At 41.0% G+C, this 17,260-nt stretch overlaps 1 pseudogene; it reads left to right on the forward strand.

Annotated features, from left to right (window-relative positions):
• The first annotated feature begins 784 nt into the window (after positions 1-784).
• LOC127673020 (pregnancy-specific glycoprotein 22-like) lies at positions 785-14,991 on the forward strand (annotated as a pseudogene).
• The last annotated feature ends 2,269 nt before the right edge of the window (positions 14,992-17,260 follow it).

Here is a 17,260-nt window from a genome sequence, read left to right on the forward strand (position 1 = left end):
TCTAACTGTCCATTTGTTTTTGGTTCCTGAACAAGTTATCCTCTCAGGCTATGGATGACCAAGATTGACATCATTTCCTCCATTTTCCACAGACAGTTGAGAATCCCCCCAGGGTACAGACAGTAGACATGTGACTCCAGACAGATTACTCATGCTCACATCTGCTTCCCATGGTCAGCGTGAGCCTGAGCAGAGCAAGCCCTGTGCTAGACTCAGGATTTATTGGAAAAGACACAACTAAGTTTTCTCCCTTACATTCCAGGAGGAGAGATGGTGGCACAGCAGATAACACATGATTTCATCTGTAGTAGGTGAGAAGCATACTCCTGGAGTTCTACAGAAATTCTCTAGATGCAAGAGTTCTTTTTGTATCAGTTTCCCAAATATAAGGCACAGAGTTTGTGAATGTTGAAATATCTATAATGTTAACTTTAATGTGAATAAGACATAAGCTTGGGACAGGATAGCTGTCTAAATGAGCAGCATCTGTCACTATTTGCCTGACGGAGAGACTGCATCAGACCTAATCACTGAAAACAGAACAGTGTCAGGAGGACATATGTCTTCTATTCCTCCTGAACTATTTTGTGAAGTCTCATAAACCATCAGAACAATTGACCAATCACATGGGCACCCAGGCAGCTGTGCTCTTTTAGCTGAGGCTCAGAAGGAAATGCTCTGGTGATCTTACTGGAGGCTCTTATGGCAGAGCACTGGCTGGATCCACAAGCTAACAGATTCAAACAGCTAATAAATCAGTCTATTCAGTTAGCTCTAACAGGTCATGTTCTACCCCATGCTCACACGCTCCCACAGTAACTTAAACTCAGAACTCTGGAATACTGACCAGGAGCCAAGGCATCCTAGTAGCTTCACTTCTAATAAGACTAGTGGGCCACTATCTGCATCCTACAGCTGGGGCTGTTCCACAGCCCTCAGTGCATGGGTCCTAGCAGGGGAGAGCTTGTCTCCAAGGAGTGCTCTGACTCCTGGGCTTGGAGGTAAGATCCCCAGTTTCTCTCTGGTGACTGTCCATGGTGGGTCTGGGCAGGAGCACAAAGGGCATAAGAACAGCAGAGAAACTGGGATAGGGTCTCTCTGGTCGCCATCTGCACCTAGGAGTTGGGGTTGTTCCACAGCCCTCTATGCATGGGTGCTGCAAAGGGGAAAGCTGGTCTTCCAGGAGTGGCAACACAGGCTGGCAGGCCCACAGGCAGGTCAAGCTCCAACCAGAGACAGCAAGACCAATTAACATCAGAGAAAACCAGATGGTAGAAGGCAAGCAGAAAAACCTTACCAAGGCTACAGAACCCATTTCTCTGACCATAGCAAGTCCTATATATACCAATACACCAGAAAAGAAAGACTAGGATTTAAAATCACATCTCATGATGCTGATAGAGGACTTCAAGAAGAATATAAATAACTCCCTTGATCAAGTACAGAAGAACACAGGAAAAGACCTTGAAGCCCTTAAAGAGGAAACAAAAAAAATCTCATAAAGAATTACAGGAAAACATAACTAAACAGGTAAAGAATATGAACAGAACAATTCAGGTTCTAAAAATGGAAGTAGAAACAATAAAGAAATAACAAAGGGAGACAACTCTAGATATAGAAAACCTAGGAAAGAGATCAGGAGTCATAGATACAAGCATCACAAACAGAATACAAGGGATAGAAGAGAGAAACTCAGGTGCAGAAGATACCATAGAAAACATTGACACAACAGTCAAAGAAAATGCAAAATGCAAAAAGGTCCTAACCCAAAACATCTAAGAAAGCCAGTGCACAATAAGACAACCAAACCAAAGGATAATATATATAGAAGAGAATTAAGATTCAAAACTTAAAGGGCCAATAAATATCTTCATCAAGATTGTAGAAAAAAATTCCCTAAAGTGATGCCCATGATCTTACAAGAAAACTACAGAACTCCAAAGAGGTTGGACCAGGAAATAAATTCCTCCAGCCACATAGTAATCAAAACACCAAATGCACAAAACAAAGAAAGAATATTAAAAGCAGTAAGGGGAAAAAAGGTCAAGTAACATATAAAGGCAGACTTATCAGAATTATGCCAGACTTCTCTCCAGAGACTATGAAAGCCAGATGATCCTGGGCAGATATCATACAGACTCTAAGAGAACACAAATGTGGGCCCACGTGGTTGTTCAACTGGCAGTTAGCATACAGAATGATACAAATGGATCCATTCTTATCTCCTTGTACAAAGTTCAAGTCTAAGTGGATCAAGGACCTCCACATAAAATCAGATGCACTGAAACTAATGGAAAAGAAACTGGGTAAGAACCTTGAACACATTGGCACAGGGGGAAAGTTCCTGAACAGAACACCAATAGCTTATGCTTTAAGATCAAGAATTGACCAAAGGGACCTCATAAAGTTATAAAGTTTCTGTAAGGCAAAGAACACTGTCAAAAGGACAAAATGGCAACCAACAAATTAGGAAAAGATCTTCACCAATCCTACATCCGATAGAGGACTAATATCCAATATATACAAAGAACTCAAGAAGTTAGACCCCAGGGAACCAAATAACCCTATTAAAAATGGGGTACAGATCTAAACAAAGAATTTTCACCTGATGAACTTTGAATGGCTGAGAAGCACCTTAAGACATGTTCAACATCATTAGTCATTAGGGAAATGCAAATCAAAACAAACCTGAGATTTCACCTTACACCAGTCAGAATGGCTAAGGTTAAAAACTCAGGAGACAGCAGGTGTTGGTGAGGATGTGGAGAAAGAGGAACACTCCTCCACTGCTGGTGGAATTGCAAGATGGTACAACCACTTTGGAAATCAGTCTGGCGGTTCCTCAGAAAACTGGACATGACACTTTTGGAGGTCCCTGCTATACCTCTCCTGGGCATATACCCAGAGGATTCCCCAGCATGCAATAAGGGCACATGCTCCATTACGTTCATAGCAGCCTTATTTACAATAGCCAGAAGCTGGAAAGAACCCACAAAAGAATAAACATGGAATGCAATCACTGATAAGTAGAGATTAATTAGCCCAGAAGCTCTGAATACCCAAGACATAAGTAGCATATCAAATGACTCCCATGAAGAAGTAAGGAGAGAGCCCTGATCCTGGAAAGGCCTGATCTACCATTGAAGGGGAGTACCAGGACAGAAAAAAAGGAGGGAGGTGAAACAAATATAAGAAGATCAAAATAATCCCATGCCTCCTATCAAATCACTATGGAGTAAAGTGGTCTTCAATAGAAACAAAAACAACAGAAAACCCACATACACATGGAAACTGAACAATATTCTACTCAATGATACCTTGGTCAAGCAAGAAATAAAGAAAGAAATTAAAGACTTTTTAGAACTTAAAGAAAATGAAGACACAACATACCCAAATCTATGGGACAAAATGAAAGCAGTGCTAAGAGGAAAACTCATAGCCCTGAGTGCCTCCAAAAAAAAAAAAATGGAGACAGCATACACTAACAGCTTAATGACACACCTGAAAGCCCTGGAACAAAAAGAAGCTATTTCACCCAGGAGGAGTAGAAGGCAGGAAATCATCAAACTCAGGGTGGAAATCAATCAAGTAGAAACAAAGAGAACCATACAAAGAACCAACAAAATCAGGAGCTGGTTCTTTGAGAAAATCAACAAGATAGATAAACCCTTAGCCAGACTAAGCAAAGGGCACAGAGACAGTATACAGATTAACAAACTTAGAAATGAAAAGGGAGATATAACAACAGAAACTGAGGAAATTCAAAAAATCATTAGATCCTACTACAAAAGCCTATACTCAACACAACTGGAGAATCTGGAGGAAATGGACAGTTTCCTAGACAGATATCAGACACCAAAACTAAATCAGGATAAATAGATCATCTAAACAGTCCCATAACACCTGAAGAAATAAAAACGGTCATAGAAAGTATCCCAACCAAAAAAAGCACGGGACCAGATGGGTTCAGTGCAGAATTCTATCAGACCTTCATAGAACACCTAACACCAATACTCTTCAAACTATTCCACAAAATAGAAACAGAAGGAACTCTACGCAACTCGTTCTATGAAGCCACAATTACTCTGACACCAAAACCACACAAAGATCCAACAAAGAAAGAGAACTTCAAGCCAATTTCCCTTATGAATATTGATGCAAAAATACTTAATAAAATTCTTGCCAACCAAATCCAAGAACACATCAAAATGATCATCCACCATGATCAAGTAGGCTTCATCCCAGGGATGCAGGGATGGTTCAATATAAGGAAATCCATCAATGCAATCCACTACATAAACAAACTCAAAGAAAAAAACCATTTGATCATCTCATTAGATGCAGAAAAAGCATTTGACAAAATTCAGCATCCTTTCATGCTAAATGTCTTGGAAAGAACAGGAATTCAAGGCCCATACCTAAACATCATTAAAGCAATATACAGCAAACCGGTAGCCAACATCAAACTAAATGGAGAGAAACTTGAAGCAATCCCGCTAAAATCAGGGACTAGACAAGGCTGTCCTCTCTCTCCATATCTTTTCAATATAGTACTTGAAGTTCTAGCTAGAGCAATTAGACAACATAAGGAAGTCAAGGCGATACAAATTGGAAAGGAAGAAGTCAGATTATCACTATTTGCAGATGACATGATAATATACTTAAGTCTACTTAAGTGACCCAAAAACCTCCACCAGAGAACTCCTACAGCTGATAAACAACTTCAGCAAAGTGGCTGGTTATAAAATCAATTCAAGGAAATCAGTTGCCTTCCTATACTCAAAGGATAAGCAGGCTGACAAAGAAGTTAGGGAAATGACACCCTTCACAATAGCCACAAACAATATAAAGTATCTTGGTGTGACTCTAACCAAACAAGTGAAAGATCTATATGACAAGAACTTCAGGTCTCTGAAGAGGGAAATCGAAGAGACCTCAAAAATGGAAAAATTTTCCATGCTCGTGGATTGGCAGGATTAATATAGTTAAAATGGCCATCTTGCCAAAAGCAATCTACACATTCAATGCAAGCCCCATCAAAATCCCAACTCAGATCTTCACAGAGTTAGAAAAAACAATTCTCAAATTCATCTGGAATAACAAAAAACCCAGGATAGCTAAAACTATTCTCCACAGTAAAAGAACTTCTGGGGGGAGGGGGGGAATTAGTATACCAGACCTCAAGCAATACTGCAGCGCAATAGTGTTAAAAACTGCATGGTATTGGCACAGTGACAGACAAGTGAACCCATGGAATAGAATTGAAGACCCAGAAATGAATCCACACACCTATGGTTACTTGATCTTCGACCAAGTAGGCAAAAACATCCAGTGGAAAAAAGATAGTCTTTTCAACAAATGGTGCTGGTTCAATTGAAGGTCAGCATGCAGAAGAATGAGAATTGATCCATTCTTATCTCCATGTACTAAACTCCACTCCAAGTGGATCAAAGACCTCCACATAGAACCAGACACACTGAAACTAATAGAAAAGAAACTGGGGAAAACCCTTGAGGATATGGGCACAGGGGAAAAGTTGCTGAACAGAACACCAATAGCTTATGCGCTAAGATCAAGAATTGACAAATGGGACCTCATAAAATTACAAAGTTTCTGTAAGGCAAAGGACACAGTTAAAAGGACAAGACAGCAACCAACAAATTGATAAAGGATATTCACCAACCCTACATCTGATAGAGGGCTAATATCCAATATGTACAAAGAACTCAAAAAGTTAGACCCCAGGGAACCAAATAACCCTATTAAAAAATGGGGTACAGATCTAAACAAAGAATTTTCACCTGAAGAAATTCGGATGGCCGAGAGGTACCTTAAGAAGTGCTCAACATCCTTTGTCATTAGGGAAATGCAAATCAAAACAACCCTGAGATTTCACCTTACACCAGTCAGAATGGCTAAGGTTAAAAACTCAGGAGACAGCAGGTGTTGGCAAGGATGCGGAGAAAGAGGAACACTCCTCCACTGCTGGTGGGGCTGTAAGATGGTATGACCACTTTGGAAATCAGTCTGGTGGTTCCTCTTCCGCCAGAAGAGGACATGACACTTCCGGAGGACCCTGCTATACCTCTCCTGGGCATATACCCCAATGGATTCCCCAGCATGCAATAAAGACACATGCTCCATTATGTTCATAGCAGCCTTATTTATAATAGCCAGAAGCTGAAAAGAACCCAGATGTCCCTCAAAGGAGGAATGGATACAGAAAATGTGGTATATTTACACAATGGAATACTACTCAGCAATTAGAAACAATGAATTCACAAAATTTTTAGGCAAATGGTTTGATCTGGAAAATATCATCCTCAGTGAGGTAAACCAATCACAAAAGAATACACATGGAATGCAATCTCTGATAAGTGGATATTAATTAGCCCAGAAGCTCTGAATACCCAAGGCACAAATCGCATAACAAATGACTCCTATGAAGAAGTATGGAGAGGGTTCTGATTCTGGAAAGGATTGATCTAGGGTTGGAGGGAAATATAAGGACAGAGAAAAATGAGGGAGGTGATTGTAGAACGGATGGAAAGAAGGAGGTTTATGGGACATATGGGGAGGGGGGATCTGGGAAAGGGGAAATCATTTGGAATGTAAACAAATATAGAAAATAAAAATATTTTTAAAAAAAGAAAGAAAAATGCATTGACAGGAAAAAAGAAATGTAAATAAATAAAATAATCAATAAAAAAGAAAAAATGTCAAAAAAAAAAGAAGGGTGGACACACACACACCCTCCCCAGCACCTAAGCCAGGTGATGATCACACCAGTTCGTTATTTCTGATTTCTCTCTTTTTCCCATTCAGCCTCCCTTTTAATCTGCTGGCACCTGTCTACCACTTCCCAAGTCACCACTGAATTAGTGCCACCCCAAGTGGTTGAAGGATAAGATGTCCTATTCCTTGTCCACAAACTACCAGAAAATCTTAGGTCCTTAGGCTGGTTCAAAGGGATGACAGTTATAAAACGTGGAATTGCACTGTATGAGATAAACACTAAAGTAAGTGTGATGGGGCCTAAGTACAGTGGTAGAGAGACCTTGTACAGAAATGGGTCCCTGTTGATTCACAATGTCACCAGAAGGACACAGGATTCTACACCCTACAAACCATAAATAGACATGGAGATATTGTGTCAACATCCACGTACCTCCATGTGAACCGTGATTCTTTGTAAACTCTGGATACTGGGTGGTTATCATTCCACAAAACATGCACAGAAGTGTTCAGCCTAGCTATGCCTACATCTACTGTACATTGTGCCCCATGTTAGGGTTTGAGTATTTAGTTCAGGACACAACAGCAATAGATCAGAATCTTTCATTTGACTTCAGCTTGAAGAAAAATGGATGCATGCTGGATAACTCAGTCAAAAATATCAGGTTCTGACTGGAGGAATATGTCCTTGAGAGAATCAGGGTTGGGCTTGATTGAGGAAAAGTGGGATCTTCAGAGAGTTGAACACCAGGAAGACCTAGCTCAAGACTCCTGTCCCAGACTCAACTTCTAATGGCCTTGAGAAGCCATTAAAAGAAGAACTTTTTACAAAAGTTGAGTTTTGATTTCCTGTTGTCAGGAAGCAGTGGTTTTGAGTAGTCAATGTCTTCTGCTTTGTCTTTCACAAGGCTTGTGCACTGCTGTGAGAGCCACGGGACTACTGGACATCTCTAGTGACTCAGCAGGGAGAGAGAGCAGAGCTGGACAGGAACCATTAACTAACTGTCCTGATGGTCTCATGACCTCCACATAAGGAGTGCACCCTGCACCCACCCATCCCCACTCAACTAGTCCTTATATATGTTCAAAGTCACACATAAATATAATTTGTAAGTAAGTGTAAAAAAACTCAAAGCAAGTCTCCACATATGTCTGAGTCATTTTTTTTAAGCATGACCCCAGTCAATTTTGAGACTGAAGGTGGGTTTAATAATTTCCAATCCACTTTTATACCATTTTAATTATGGACAAGTATTAAGATAGATAGTACAAAGAGGAACAAGCAAGACAGTAAACACAAAATTGTCAAGTCAGTAAGCAAAGTCCCATGACAGTTGTTTCCAAGGGCTTGTCAGAATGACCAAAATACCTGAGCCTACTTCCTTGCCCAAGCCTAAAACCTTGCCTGAAGCCTGCTTCTCTCATTCCACCATAAGATTAAAATTCCTGCCTTAACCTACTTCCCTGTTATAGCCCGTGTTTTCTGGAGCAACAACTGCTCCAAAAAAATTTAAAGCCCATGGTAAGAGCAAAGGCCTGTAATAAAATTCCAATAATAATAAAATAAAATAAAATGTAATAAAATAAAAAGGCCTAAAATAAAATCTGTAATGGATAATATACACTGAACAGTTTAAAATCCTAGCTTTTTGTATTGACACAGAGACAAACATTTTTTCTCACGTAAGGTAAAGGCTATATTAGCCATTCCTTGAGGCAAAACTTTCCAATGATATTGCTTCACAAACCCTTTACAATCATCAGGATGCAAAGGAATAATATCAAAACAATACTCCAAATCCGTAACAATTCTATATGCAGTAGGCAGGCCAGATTTTAATGACTTTTCTCTTTCAATACTAGAACATAACCACAACTTTGGAAAACAAAACCCAGTTTTAAACAATCCATTCTCTAATCAATACCAAAGACATTACTTTAATGTTACAACGTTCGGCTGCCAATTCTTACACACAAATGTACAACAGTGCTGCTTCCTGCACCTCAAAGAGACACTGCCCTAAATCCTATCTTTTGTAAGTCTGGTTTCTAGGACAAGAATTAAACAAAATATTATCTCAATTTAGAAGTATCTTTTAAGGCCTGTTTTCCTGGGCTGGTTCATGCCCCAAGTTGTTATTTACAGTGACTTCAACCCTGAGTTTCCAGTTTTAAGCTAACCGTCTTTATCAACGTTTCATAGCCTTGTTAACCTTTCATAAATCTTAAATTTTAACTTTATTTTGAACAACGCCTTGATAGATCTGTTAATAATGCTGCTTTGGCCCTAGAGGAAGTCCCTGAAGACCAGGCGAGAACTCAAAAAAAAAAAAAAAAAAAAAAAAAAAAAAAAAAAAAAACCTCCCCTAGTCAGGGAGTGTCACACTAGCCTCTGAGGCACTGAGCCTCTGAGCTTTGCATTAATTCATATGTAAATATTTCTTTATTTGAGACTATTGCCTGAGGCCAGGCCCAAAGATTACCCCTCCTGCTCTGAGGACAGATTCCAGGGGAGCAATTCTAAAGTCTATGTCTTTAATTTTTTTGGACAATCTTTCCTAAAATGATTTAAGTCCCATACTTGAAACATTCCTCATCACCTCAGCACTGTGAAAACATTACTTGTATTGTAGTTCCCTACAAGGCAGCAGCCATAGCCAGACCTTGATTGTATGAGGGTCCAATTTCTGTACAAAGGTAAGTCTGTCTTTGCTTTGTAAGGCTGGATGGCTGTGTGGCAGACTACATTAGCATTCTCATAAGCCAATTGTAACAAAAGGAACCCCTGCTTGAGGGTCTCTGAAAATTCTAAAAACTAGCTGATTTTTTTAGTAGCCTATTCACAGATTCCTGAAACAGTTCTTCGGGAGCCTGTTTGATACTGAATAAATTCCCACTGAGAGCTCCTTTTCAATCTTGGAGGCTTCAATTGGCTTCTGCTACTGTATCCAATAAAACTTGCGTAAAAGGGGCAGCAGGCCCATACTGGCCACAGCTCTTTTTAACCTTTTTTCACTCTTGAAATCATCCTAATTACAAAATGTGGATGATTTAAGCAGCAGCATCCTGGGATCAAACTGCAAACTGCAGTCAATGGGGACACTGGCAATTCAGCCTTAATTGTTAAGTTTCTCTTTCAATACTAGAACATAACCACAACTTTGGAAAACAAAACCCAATATTAAACAATCCATCCTCTAATCAATACCAAAGACATCACTTTAATGTTACAACGTTCGGCTGCCAATTCTTACACACAAATGTACAGCAGTGCTGCTTCCTGCACCTCAAAGAGACACTGCCCTAAATCCTATCTTTTGTAAGTCTGGTTTCTAGGATAAGAATTACACAAAATATTATCTCAATTTAGAAGTATCTTTTAAGGCCTGCTTTCCTGGGATGGTTCATGCCCCAAGTTGTTATTTACAATGACTCCAACCCTGAGTTTCCAGTTTTAAGCTAACCGTCTTTATCAACGTTGCACTTTTTTAACCATACCCAATGACTTTGAAGCCAATACTCTAAAACCAAGACATGCTGGACATATTTATACCTTTAAGAACAGTCAGAAACAAAATGAAGTGGCTACACAAATTTTATAAATTTAGACCTAACAAAATTCTTATGTTTTCTAACTGTAATTTCAAGAGAGGAGGTCTTTGTTACCTGATGAACCCAATAATCACAATTGCAGAGATTTTTGTAATATCAGCTCCCTTACCGTAGAAGCCGAGAGCTTCTGGGCGCTTTAAGATCGGCTTGTACAGAGAAGCTCCTGGCAGGGCCTCTCAGCTGTGCCAGACTCCTAACTGCAGGTGTAGGGCTCCAAAGGCCAACTGAGACTGCTTATTATTTATTTTTCTCTTTTTATGAAATTAGTTAAAACTAAATCAAAGGGTGAACAACCAGCAGATAAAGTTTTAACTGTTTTTTTCTTTTGAACATGAAACACAGAACAACAAACAACCAATCAAACCACAAAAACACAGACTTAACATAAAACAGTCAGTTTTAACGGATGTGGACAGATTGGTGCACCAAGGACAGACAATAGACAGGGAGGGAAGAGAATTAGAGGTCCTGGAAGGATCCAGATATCCTACCTTAAGGGACCCAGAACCAAACATTCCAGTAGGAGCCAGAGGAGGTGGGACATCTGTGATCTTCTGCCCCTAGGAAAGCACTGAGACAGCTTACTTTCATTTTCCTTCTCTTTCGCCAAAGTTTCCCAGACTGTCAGGAAGAACTGCTTTTCTCTAATCCTTTCTCTCATGTCTAGGGTATAAACTGTCTCTAGGCAGGGTCCAAAGATTAAGAGCACCTATAAGAATTACCTTCACTTCTCTGACCTTTAGCATAACTCTAAACACATACACAAAACATATTTTACCTTCTCCTTGTCCTTCTACAAGGATTATTCGCCACTAGCCCAAATTTTTATCTGCACATGCTTCCTTTTCCTTCACTATACTCCGCTTTCTGGAGCCAAACGTTGAGGTACCATCTGACCAAACCCACTCAGTCAGTCAACAGGTTCTCCAGCACAGGGGTGAGAATTAAAAAGAAAAAAGATAATTAGACTGCATTGTAGCATGACAGCAGCCAATTTTGAGACTGATAGCTCTGAATTTTTTTCTAAATAGCTTTTTTTTTCAATATAAAAGAAATCATGGTTCATACAATGCCCAGTCCCAGTGGACTGAAAGACAGATCAGTAAAGAAAGTAAAGGTGACATCAGGTGTTGACTGGAACTACAAGCCAAACAGAGCAACAGCAAACAGCAACAACAAGTCAGAAAGTCAAGACCCATGGTCTGTAGGGGAAGAGATTAGGAGGCATAACCCCAATACCAAACAACATTGAAAGGAGCAGAGATCTGAGGGCAGTGAGCCAGGGCCATGTTTGCATCTGAAGAAAGAGCAGCAGACAATGAAAAATAAAAGTGCAGGCACACAAAGTTGGATGGGAGAAAGACAACTAGGGTGAGTTATGAACACACCTGCTCAAGACTGTGTCTCATTTTACCAAAATACAAAGGTCTCAATTAATCAGATCTCTCTCTTCATGTCTAGTCTTCCTTTGGAACTGCGGGTGGTTTGTTGGCTCTGCCCAACCCAGTATAGAAACACTGCCACCAATTGTTCCCGATGGAAAAGATGTTGTTCTACAGATTCACAATCTCCCAGAGAACCTTCTAGGTTTTGTATGGTTCAGAAGAACGACCCAGGTCAGGAACCATCTGATTGCCCGATACATAAGAGATGAAAAATCAAGTTTTTCATTTGGGCCCGCATACAGCGGTAGAGAGAAATTTTATACTGACGGATCCCTGCTGGTCGAAAACATCACTCAGAATGAGGCTGGATTGTACACCCTAGGGATTCTGAGTACAGACATGAAGAGTGAAGACACACATGTAGAAATCCAGGTGGAGAGTAAGTGATTTCCAATAATCACTTTCCTGTAATCGTTCAGTACTGGGTGGGGCTTAGACACACATGACTGTCATGCCTGGCCTGTACCTTCCTCCTCTCTATACCATGTCCCCATGTGAAGGTTTGAGCACTAAGTGCCAGACAAACATGGAAAGACAGATGGCCATAGATCAGACTCCATCTTCTGACTCTACCTGCATCAAGAGACACCTTGATGATAAATCAGTCTAAGATGTCAGGTTCTGCCAAGTCTCCTGGGGCTCTAAACCAGGAAGCCCAAGCACTGTTGTCTTACGGACCAAAGCAACCCATGGGAATGTATTTCCAGTCCTCCATTCTTACTTCCTCTTAAAGCTGATAGGTAAAAATGTTTTTTGTTGTCCATGCCAAATTGCAATATGAATTATCTCCAAATTGAGATTGTCATAAATAAAATCCAGGAACTGGTGCAGAGACCGTGGAAGTTTACTGGATTGCTTTTCATGGCTCGTTCAACATGCCCCTAGCCCAGGGATGGAACTGTTTGTAGTGGTACAGACCCTCCAATATCAATCTGCAATTTAAAAAACTATACTATCAGCTTGCCCATGGGCCAATGTGTTGGTAGTGTTTTCAACTGAAGCCTTGTCTTTCAAAAGGACTCTACATTGTGCCAAATTGATATAAACCATTCAACCCTAATACTTCAGCCTCTTCCAAGATCTTGCCCTGAATATCAAATTGATCCTGACCCTTACACAATCCCACTCCTGTTGGGCTGCCAGGAAGAGCAGCAAGAACACCTAAAAGGTGACATCAGGAATTAACTAGAGACTCAAGAGAAACTGAACCCCCAAAAAACCAAAGAAACAGAAAGTGAAAATCCAAGACCTGTAGAATTCAGAAAAGGCATCACTTCAAATCCCAGCATGCATAAGTCTGTGTAGTGTCTGTGCAGCATGGAAGGATCCATGTACACATCCAACGGGCCCCTCCATGTAGAGGAAGCAATTTTCACAGCCTCTGGGGGAATGTAGGAAATTGTGTTGCTCACCTTCTTTAAGTGGGATAGATACACCCCCACCTGCCTCTCTAAGCTAGTAAGACCTCTTCTCAGGATGGAGGTGACTATGTTTACACCAAGAACAGTGAGCTACACATGGTGACTTTTTTCTTTTCCCTTCCAGGTCTTGTTTTTCAGTGTTGTAACTCTCTGACTCCTGCCAAATTCAGTGTAGAACCCGTGCCGGAAGTATGCTGCTGAAGGGGAAAGCATTCTTCTCCTCATTGATAATCGGCCAGAAGAGGTGATATCCTTTACCTGGTACAACTCGATGTATAGGGTCCCAACCTTTAAAATTGTAGAACCACGTAATCTGGAATATCACCACCTGGGGGGATGCATACAGAGGAAGAGATACAGTGTACGCCAGTGGATCCCTGCTGCTCCAGGATGTCACTGAGGAAGATACAGGAATGTACACACTAGAGACTTTAAACGTAAACTACACAGTTCACAGAGCACATGTGCAGTTTTATGTAAACAGTAAGTGACTCTCAGTGGCCTCTGGATTCTGGGTATGACTTATCCTACTTCATATGCTGGACTGTCAGGGTTGGATTGTGCCTGTTCTCTCTCCTGCTGCATTGTGTCTCCATACTGGGATTTGGGCACTTACTGTAGGACACACACTAAGTAGACAAACTGCAGTCAGTCAGAATCCCTCACCAGTCTCTACCTCCACAGAGAAGAATGTGTGTGGACTAACTCAGCATGAGGGCATCAGCCTCAGTGCAGACTCTTGGGGTTCTCACCATGCACATGGCCACAAGAGAGACCTTGGGGTAGTGAGCCAAGCACTGGATGAGGGAGCTATGAGGTCTTCACGGAGAGCACCAGGAAGCCCCTGCTCCAAAATGTTGTCTCTGGCTGGACTCTAGGTGACACTGAGGAGCTTTTTGTCAATGCTTGGTTTTGGCAGGGAACACGGCTTTGCTGACTGTCCAAGTCCCATAGAGTGTGGGACCAGATGTGACTCCCATGACAGTTGCAGTTTTGTAGGTTATCTGTGCATCTCCTTCCCCTGAGTCTCAGTGGAGAGGTGCCAAGACATAAGCCAACTATTGTGATGGGCTTAAGTGACTTACAGGAAGGTCAGGTCCCCCAAGGGAGGGAGATAGGTGACAGTTCTCCAGGCAGCTCCTTGTCCTCATGGGTCCAGCATAAAGAATTTTCTTCCCCCATTAAATAGTAATATATACTGCCAATTTGAGCAGCTCCACCATCCCAAGGTCAGGCCATTGCTCATACCTAATCTTAACTCCAGGCAGAGCAGTGATCATTTATTACATGTTTTGTTATATGAAAACTGAGACATAAGAAACACAGTAGGTAAAATAGGGGCACACAGGCCATGGCTATCTGATAAAAAGCACAGGATAAGTCTATAGTCACGGCTCTAACTTCTCCCTCTTGGAGGCTTTTTAAAGTATTCAATAAAGTGGGGCTGAAGGAGCTCTCTGACAGATTATTGTCATTTGGTCCCGTTCTGTTTTTTCACAGAGCCCTTCATTCGAATCATGGACACTACAGTCAAAACAAACAGATCTGTGACTTTCTCCTGTGTTTCACCCGACACTGGAATCTCCATCCATTGGTTCTTCAATGACCGCAATCTGCAGGAACGCAATCTGCAAGTTACCGATAGGATGAAGCTGTCTCCATCAAAGTGTGGATTCAGAATAGATAATGTCAAAATTGAAGATGCTGGAGAATACAGGTGTATGGTCATCAGCCGAGCTGGTAAAGGAGCGGGTAGTTATCCAGTCAGGGGGCCTTGATGAATGAGCACCCCTCCTCTCATCCTACAGTAGAACGGCAGCAGTTCTTTATTGATGGGATAAAACATGGAAGAAACTTATGCAGAGAAAATGATCAGTTACTATTCAGGTACAGCCAGCATGGTGAGACATGCCTGTGATTCTGGGATACACATGTGTATAAGAATGAGGCAGGGTTTAAAGTGAGACTGTCTCTAAAGGAAAACAAAGACATCAATATAGTAAACAGAAATACAAAGGCATCAGCAACTTAGACTATGAATCAAATATATAGCCAATCTTCAAAATCCATGGGAACTAATTTCAGGAGTCCCCAAACTTTTGGGTGCTTTGAATCTGATTTGAAAATCATACAGTGCAGAGGCCACCAACTTTGTTCCTGTGATTGAGCAGACAGGTCCATCCAGGTAGACAGGGAACACTGGAATGTAAGATTGCTCGGGACATGGCCCGACAGGGCACCACCTGCACCTAGGATCTGGGCAGTGCCAGCAGAGCTGCCTGTGCACCTATCCTGCTAGGGGACATCTGCTCTGCAGGGAGTGCCGTGATTAGAGGTGAGGTGGCCATCTTCACTCCTGCACTGAGCGGGCTTTTACAGCCAGGAAGGCAGAGAACACCCAAGGGAAAGATCACTTGGGACTCAGTCTCCCAGGGCCCCACCTGCACCCAGGAGCTGGGCAGCCCCACAGCACTCTGTGTCAGGGGAAATCCAGTCACCCAGGGGTGCTGAGATAGGCTTGCAGGCACACAGGAGGGACAAGCACAAGCCAGAGATAGTAGGACCAACTAATACCAGAGAAACCAGATGCTAAAAGACAAACATAGGAACGTTACTAACAGAAATCAAGGCAGTATGGTACCATCCGAACACAACTCTCCTGGATACCCCCACACACCAGAAAAGCAAGACTTGGATTTAAAAGTCATGATGCTGATGGAGGGCTTTCTGGAGGGCTTCAAGAAGGACATACATAACTCCTTTAAAGAAATAGAGGGGAACACAAGTAAACAGGGAACTAAGGGAAAACACAACAAAACAGGTGAAGGAATTGAACAAAGCCATCCAGGATCTAAATATGGAAGTAGAAACAACCATGAAATCACAAAGGGAAACAACTCGGGACATAGAAAACCTAGGAAAGAAGTCAGGAGTCATGGATCCAAGCATCAACAACAGAATACAAGAGATAGAGAATCTCAGATGCAGAAGATACCATAGAAAGCATTGACACAATAGTCAAAGAAAATGCAAAATGCAAAAAGCCCCTGACCCAAAACACCCAGGAAATCCAGGACTTAATGAGAAGACCAAACCTAAGGATTACAGGTATACAAGAGAGTGAAGATTTCCAACTTAAAGGGCCAGTAAATGTCTTCAACAAAATTATAGAAGAAAGCTTCCCTAACCTAAAGAAAGAGATGCCCATGACCATAAAATCAGGGACTAGACAAGGCTGTCAACTCTTTTAGATACTGCTAATTTTTAAATTTTCCAATTATTTATGCAAATGCAGCTCGTTAAGAAAAGGTACTGTTCCTTTAAATGACTGTCCTCTGGACATTAAAGAGCTCATCCAGAGGCTGGAGAGATGGATCAGAGGTTAAGAGAACTGACCTCTCTTCCAGAGGTCCTAAGTTCAATTCCCAGAAACTACATGGTGGCTCAAAAACCATCTGTAATGAGATCTAACACCCTCTTCGGGTGTGTCTGAAGACAGCTACAGTATACTTATATATAATAAATTAATAAATCTTTAAAAAGAGCTCATCCTAGATTACCTGGACAAGACCCCTTAAGGCAAGGCCACAAGAGATTTGTATCCCAGGCAGACTATAGGTCTTGCAAAGGAACAATTGGCCATACAACCATATTCTTTACATCATCAAATAGTAATGGCTTGAGAATAATTTTATATTTTTAGAAAATGTGCACATCAAATTGTAAAGACTTGTTCTCAGTGTCCTCAATTTCTACCTGTACCACATAATGGTGTTAATTCTAGAGGAATTAATCAATTATTACAAATCAATGGTACTCATATTTCTGATTTTAGAAAATTAAAATATGTGCATGTGACTAATGATACATTTTCAGGCTTTCTAGTTGCAACTGCTCTAAAAGGAAAATCAACTAAAAATACATTTATTTTCTATGCTTGCATAGTCATTGCCTACATTATTGTCTATGCTTTGTGTTACAACTTAGATTAAAACAGATAATGAAACTGTCTATTTATTACAGTCATCAAACATTTGATATATGTAT

This window comes from Apodemus sylvaticus, chromosome 1 (genome assembly GCF_947179515.1).
Source record: "Apodemus sylvaticus chromosome 1, mApoSyl1.1, whole genome shotgun sequence".
NCBI classification, from domain to species: Eukaryota; Metazoa; Chordata; class Mammalia; order Rodentia; family Muridae; genus Apodemus; species Apodemus sylvaticus.